The following is a 7,762-nucleotide window of genomic DNA, read 5'->3' on the forward strand; positions in this document are numbered from 1 at the left end:
CTTAGAGGGGACACTGAGTAGGTTTGGAGCTAAACATTTTCCAGATCACTTCTCGCTTTAGATACCAGCAGCACTCTGAATAAGATGGAGTCAGCTCACTCTTGTGTGCACCATCTTCTCATGACTCGCGGCAGAAACTGCGTGAACCTGGACTGTCCTGTTGACAAAGGCTGCGTGAGAAGTGAAGGGGATTTTTTTGTCAGTGGCATTTGGTTTACAAAACCATATCTACACATGGAAATCACCCCTCGGGGCCGCTGTCACGTGATCCATCTGCACACCCAAAACACAACATCTGGCATTTCCACTTTGTTTTGTTTTTTCAGTTCTTTTTCCTCTAAAAAGGATATGGTATTTGTGTATCATATTAAAATGTATCCTCATGCCTTCTAATAGTATCCTGGCAGACCCTTTGGGGAATCACAAAAACAATCAAGCAGGCCATCCACTAAGAAGAGGAAGAAGAGATTGGATTTATACCTTGCCGTTCACTACCCAAAGGTGTCTCAGAGTGGTTTACAAACTACTTTCCCTTCCCCTCCCCACAACAGGCACCCTGTGAGGTGGGTGGGGCTGAGAGAGCTCTGACAGAAACTGCTCTTTTTCAAGAACAGCTCTTATCAGAACTACGGCTTGCCCAAGGTCATCCAGCCAGGTGCAAGTGGAGGAGTGGGGAATCAAACCCAGTTCTCCCAGATTAGACTCCGCGCACTTAACCACTACACCAAACTGGCTCTAAGGGTTCCTAGGTACTTAAAAAGTGACTGTAATTTAACTATAAAAAAAGGGAGAGGCCCAAATGACCTGCTAATGAGCGGGTATCTTCTAGGAGACATGGAATGCTGAGAGACAGTAAAAAGGAAAGGAGAGGAATAAATTAGGCCAATTTTATTAGACCCTACTTTTCTCTTCAATGGGGACCCAAAGCAGCTTACAACATTGCACATGGTTTCCCCAGTGTCATCCTTACAACCACCACCTTGCAAGGTAGGCTAAGCTGAGAGGAGGAGAGCCAATGGCCCAAGGGTGGCCAGTGAGCTTCCTTGGCAGAGTGGGGATGCAAACTTGGTTCTCCCTGAAGGATTATTTGGTTAGCAGAGTGCTCATGGCACATAACTCAGCGAAGCCTATCTGGGTTGTGTGTGCTGACACAAAACAAAGTTACACATGGAGCCTCTTTTGCTTTGCAAAACTAATATGAGTCCTTTATTGTAAGGAATTCCATTCTAGATAGGACAGAGATAGGATTCTAATCTAGTCTAGCTAGGATGGATAGAAATGAAGGAAGCATGTCCTGTCCTCATGGTGCCAAGATGGAGAAGGCTAGCATAGTGTGGAGAGAAGGTGTCAAAGCCAGAAGGAAGGAAGCTTCCCCAAGAGCAGCAATCTAGGGCAATTCTGCATTGGCTTTTCTCTCCATTGTTATACCAAACCCACTCACATTGGAGCAGAAATTCCCCTCTGCATTGCATGCTACTGTCACTTTCTTTGATCATCGGATTTTGTGGTACCCTCTACACTGCATGCTGCTTTCACTTTCTTTGATCATCAGGTTTTATGGTACCTTCTGCATAGATTTATGGCCATTCAGGGGTGACTTTGCAGTCAGTATGGCATTGTCCCAAAGTATTTAAATGTGGTTTTGAGGTGCACCTTTTTTGTTCCATCGTGGGTTTGGTACAGGCCCATAGATACAGTGGGTCATTTGGGGGGCTGGCCCCCTGACTTCCTGCCAAGGCCCCCTGACTTTCATCCAGCCCCCAGGCCCCCTGGCTCTCTGGGCCGCCTGGAGGACTTCTGACTTTCTGGGCTGCCTAGAGGACTCTCCCCACCACCCCTTCCCCAAGCGCCACTTGCCCCCCCACTTAAACAGGTAGAGTGCTAACATTGCAAAAGTGAGTATTTTTTAAAAAATAATATTTTAATTTTATTTTTTATTTTGTGACATCAGTGCCCCCTGACTTATTTAAAGCCCCTCCCCAAATTACAAAATCCTGGCTATGAGCCTGGTTTGGTATAACAACGGCGGGAAAAGCCAATGCAGAATCAGCCCTACTCATCCAAGGGATAGTATCAGACAGTGCTAGAAGGGAAGGATGATCAGTGTCCTGGCCTGTCTATCTGTCTGACTCTCTTATAAACCCCCTTCTGGAGTCTGAGGCTAAGGGTAAGTGCAAAGTCCTTCACTTCCAGCACTCCCAAATCCTAGTCCAGCATTCTAACCACTGCACCATCCTGGCTGCTCAAAGAATGACAGCTGCAGTACTCTTTTTCCCGTACCGTATCAGTGGCCTTCTACTAGCAGATGGGTTTTAGGGCCAAATAATACATCTGACTTTTGAATGATGGAACTACAACAGTCTATGTCATTTTGTCTTAAACCAGCATTTTTCCAGTTTCTAGTCAGTTTGTTTTTTTCTGAATTCAATGTGGAGGCAGCGTTTTCTCTTGCAACAAGGTTCGCCTTTAGAGCTCATAAGAATTATCCGCCTTGTGCTGCTGCATGAGACGCGAGTACAGAAGCGTATCCAGAATGATGACTCATACAGCAATGCAACAGGCAGACTCGTCTCAGGGTGGGTAGTTCATTTCATCTATTGCTCTTTGCAGGTGAACAGGTCTTTGGGGGTACGCTAGTTCACCCCAGCCCACAGTCTGGACCTTACCCATTCAAACACACAAAGAATTTATAAAATAATAATAATTTTAATAAAATGGGGGGAATGAAATGATGATTTGCAGATTTGATGATTAAGGGGAAGTTAGATTATAGAAAAGAGAGAGCTTTTTTGTAACTATAGAGTAAGTGTTAAGTTTGTAATTTTACTTGCATTTGTCATAGAGAAAATCGGAAGCCACTTCTTTATATTCTTTTCTTTATATTTTTATTCTTCCTTATCTTTTTTTCTTTTTAATCCTTTCCCCCTCCTTTTGCCTCCAACTTTGTGTTTCTGTTTTCTTTTTTAATATCTGTTGTCCGTTTTTATCTTTCAGTTAAAAAAAAATCTCAATAAAAATGATTAAAAATTACAAAGAACAAATTTCTGAAATTAAACCTCTGCCTCTTCATTTGCATGTTCATCTCCTGTTGTGCCATGTTCTCTCCCTCCCCCCTCCCCCCTCTCCATTTGTAAAATGCATAAAATGACAAATGGCTGCTGTGGCTATTTCCCTTTCTATACAGAAAAACCACCGGGAAAGCCATTGCCTACTCTCAATTATGCTAATTAGGCTGTGCTTCAGACAAGCCATTGCCGGGATTTTGGCTCAGCCAAAAAAAAAAAGCCATTCTGAAACTGGACTTGGATTTCCGGCAGTGACCGTGCAATCCTAGACAGAGTTGTGCCCTTCTAAACCACGGCAATCAATAGTCTTCAAAGAGCGTAGCTCCATCTAGGGTTGCCCTGTTAGTTCTTAAATGAGAAGTGTTGGGCCTAGAGTCCCCCTGATGTCCTCCCCACTGGAGCACAGCCATAATAGATATAGCAAGGAGTGTAAGCGTACCTAATGCTATCTTGGATGGTGGCCAACTGGTGTTACTAACATAGTGGCTTGGAGCCAATGCAGATCTGAATTCAGCCTGTTAACTCCTGCACATTACTGCTCTTGAGGGTTGTCTACTCAAAGGACCAGTGTAACATTAGAGAAGCTCTGCCCTTCCATAAGTGGGACACTTACAAACAGAGATCTTCCTAACCTCTGGAGTAGAACGATCATCTCATACGATTTCACTATCCCAACATCTCTCTGCTCTTGCATCTGCAAGGGGTTGCCGGCTGCACCAGTTGTGGTGTTCTCACTCAGACCTCATCTCGACTGTCATCTGACTAGTTGGCCTCAGGCAAGCCAGTATTCTCTCAGCCCACCCACCCCCAACCTGCATTAACGACACGGGAGATTATAACAACAGGCCCGCATTGCAGGGTTCCTGCATGGATTGCCAACCTAAATGCTTCAAGCCATTTCAAATGTTATCTAAATGCCACAAATCATCATCATCAGGAATAATTATGCTTAACAAGTGATGAGTGCAAGACGCCCCGCACACGTTTAAAGTTATTTTTTTCTGTGCACCAATGGCACTCGGTAGGCCCAAAACCAGCGATTCCCCCACTTGGTGCCTGTGGGTACCACGGCACCCACCAATGCGTTTTCTGGCATCCAGTTCCTGCTTCCCCAAAGCATGTGCTCCTCAGTGTAAAGGGCTGATCCTGACTTGTCTCCACTTTGCTGGATCAGGAGGTATTTCAGGAGAGTATATGAAGCATCAGCATCACCTTCGGATCTGCAGAGAGTGCCCATTTAAAAACAGCTGCTTCCAGTCCTCAGAGGCTTGGAATCTCCCAACATTTTGCTGATTTGGGGGGTGGGGGTGGATCCCTGTGAGGCTTGACTATCCTACGTTCTCCTACAAATGGATTCTTGACCGAAGAATGGTACACTCCTTCTATCTGGGATGGTCGTCCTCTTTGACTGAGCGCAGAGCTTCAGGAGGGGTGCACATGGAGTGGTGAGGGAGGCAGGGGGCACTCGCCTAGCCAGCCAGATCACCCGAATCAACCCTGGCGATCCATGGGGTGACAGATGTGTGAGGCTTTCCTGTCTCACTCCCGGTGCTGCCCCCGACCACCGCCATGGTCTCAGAGATGCTGAGGTCTCAGAATTGGGAAGGCTGGGGCTACTTCACCTCTGATAGCCTACTCCCAGTCTCTGTCACTCACTCTCTCTCTCTGGCGCGGACCATAGACTATCGCTACTCCTTGACCTCTGCTGCTTGTCCTCTTTCATCCTTGTTCCCACCTGTCTGTTCCTCCCCTCCCTCTTCCGGTCCCTTGAGTGAGTGGTGGATTCTTTTGTCTGTCTCCTCTCTCTGCCTCTCCCATTGGTCCTTCTTCATTCCCCCTTAAACCCCTCTGCCTTAGCTCCTTCCTCATGTTTCCTCCACCTGCCTGTCCTTCCTGGTGTGCTTGGGTCAGGCTGTGCTCAGCATCGCTCTTGTTTTCCCTGGAGTTCCCATCTTGGCTAAAGGTAAGTGTCTATCTCTTCCCTTCCCTTCCCTGCCCCACTCCTTTCTCCCACTTTCCATTACCCTGGCCTGGCCTTGTGGAGGCTCCTGCTTCAGGGTCTCACCGTCTCAGGAGTCCTTCCCTGTAATTCATTCTGTAGTCAGGGCAGGCTCCATGGGTCCCCAAGCGGTGGGGCACCGTTCCTTGGTGGTGCAGGGAGGCAAGGCAGCCCTTCTGCCAGTGTTTCCTTCTGCTTCGGCTTCCCAGCCAGCTTCCCTGCTGGCGCTGCAGGGTGAAGCATTACCGGCAGGGGCGGATCTACTATGAAACTAATGAAACTTAAGCTTTAGGATCCCTAATTCTGGAGTTTTTTAAAGTGAAGGTTATTAAAATAAGGCTATTTTAGTGATGGAATCATAAGCCAATGGGTTGAAGTACTTCTTATTGACCTCAGAATATGCTCTATTGTAGCAGGAAATTCTTTGCATATTAGGCGACACACCCCTAATGTAGCCAATCCTCCAAGAGCTTACAGTAGTCCCTGTAAGAAGGCCACTGTGTGATACAGAGTGTTGGACTGGATGGGCCTTTGGCCTCATCCAACATTGGTGTCTCTTATGTTCTTATGTTCTTAATGTTTCACTGAAATTAAGCGAACTCCAGAGGATGATGGAAGACAGGAGGGCCTGGCATGATGTGGTCCACGGGGTTGCAAAAAGTCAGACTCGACTGTGCAACTGAACAACAACAATGACCCACTTCATATGGCCTCAAAATGTCCCTGTAATACGTCAAATTTCAAAATTTTCTCAGGGGCTTGCAGCACCCGAACCCCCAGCTGTATCAGCTCACTGAGCTTACCAGAATCTACTCTTAGCCTACATTTTGGGCCATTTTCAAGGGTCCACCCCACCACCCCATTTCCTGCCATTTGGGCCTCAGGGTCCTTGCAAGGGCAGCAAGGCCCTTTGGACCTTCCAAGGCCCTTTGGACCTTCTTGTTGCTGGTTGAGAAGGGGCCCCCGTAACAGTTCAGGCTTCAGTAGGCTTTACAGCATCCCTGCCACGGGGATAGCAATAGGCGTTGCACCTGCCGTCGCCAGGATGTGATGCTATGCGTTGCTCTGGCAACAGGACTCCAAACAGCCCCGTTGCCAGAGTGACACGTAGCGTCATATCCTGGTGACGGCGGGTGCAACGCCTATCGCCGTCCCCACGGCAGGGATCCTCTAAAGACATGCGGATCCCCCGCCGCCACTTGGTAAGCCTAGGCTTCAGGGTCCCGATATTGTAGGTCCATCACTGGTTGCCAGGGCCCTGCCTGACTCCCTGTGGCTTCCTCGGTGGCATGGAGGCCCTCTGTTGGAGCTCTGCCAGCACCACTTCAGCACGGCCTATGGCTTCTCCTGCTGCCTCATGGTTTCCAGGAAGTCTGGAGCTGGACAATCACAGGGGGGAAGCTCAACAGGGATGTGATCATAGACTCCTCCCTCCCAACCCACCTTTTCCTCCAGGGGGGAACTGGGCTCTATAGTCCAGAGATCTGCTGTAATTCTGGGAGAACTCCAGCCTCTACCTGAGTGTTGGCAACCCTAGTTGGGACCCTGTTTCAGAGCCCTAATAAACTTCAGTTAGATGCCCGAAGGGGGCCAGACATAGACAGATTCCCCCAAATCCACCCCGGAATCTAAAGAAAACTGAAGTTACTAACCCTTTTAGCCCTATGCCCAAAGGTAATGATCAAAACAGTAGTGTAACAATTGGAACATAACTAATAGGGTAGAACAGTAACATCTCCTGAGAGCTTTGCCATAGCATTCCATTCACAAAAAAACCCTTTCTGTTGTTTTTGAGGACTTTCCTATTGAAGCTTCTGTCTGGAGATCTCAGGTGCAGTAAGTGCTTTTTATAAGCAAACAAGACTCTTTTGATTCCTGGCAGCTGAGGATAGGCCTCTCCCTTTTTCTAAAGTGTGGTGTTGATTTAATGTACCTTTCCAGCTGGTATTTATGCATTTCATTTATCCCAACAACTTATATCCTGCCTTTTGACCTTTTAAAAGCACGCCGGGCAGCTTGGAACAAATAGCAAGCATCATTTAACAAACAACCAGCAACAAATAATGCATCATTTAGGACATAGCAACAGGCAGATCAATAAAAACAGATAAAAGCAGTTCAAGTAAAAAAACAACAACAGATAACAGTAATGTGTTTACATTGCTGCTATCGGTTGCTGCTACTTTGTAGCACTACTCATAAAAAGGACTCCGTGCAAGACATTAAAGCCTACCTGATTTGAAATAAAGAAGTTCTTTACACACCACTGGAGGGCCAGCCAGACCTCGGGTAGCAAAACATGCCATAATGGGGGAGGGCTACTCAACATAGCCTATCCGGAGTGCTAACCATCCTCACCTGGTTTAACATAGATGCCTTAAGGAGGACATGACCAGTTGATCTCACATCTTTGGAAGTTTCATATCCAACAAGTAACTGGGCCTCAAGCCGTTTACAGAGCCAAGGGGCAAAAACAGCTAGGTCCCAAAACAGCTTGGAATCAATGCTGTCAGCAGAGCACTGGGGTTATATGTTTATTGTGACGGGCACCAGTTAGCAATGCAATCCCTGCTTTCGCATGAGGCTGGCAACAGGCAGGAGGGAGCTTGTGGCTGACATCATGGCATTGCCGGCCACATGTTGATGTCACTTTCAGTGCATCCAGAAGGGATGTCAGTGCATCATTGTTGTTTAAGGT

This window comes from Gekko japonicus, unplaced genomic scaffold, assembly GCF_001447785.1.
Source record: "Gekko japonicus isolate JY-2015 unplaced genomic scaffold, Gekko_japonicus_V1.1 scaffold205, whole genome shotgun sequence".
Classification (NCBI taxonomy): domain Eukaryota; kingdom Metazoa; phylum Chordata; class Lepidosauria; order Squamata; family Gekkonidae; genus Gekko; species Gekko japonicus.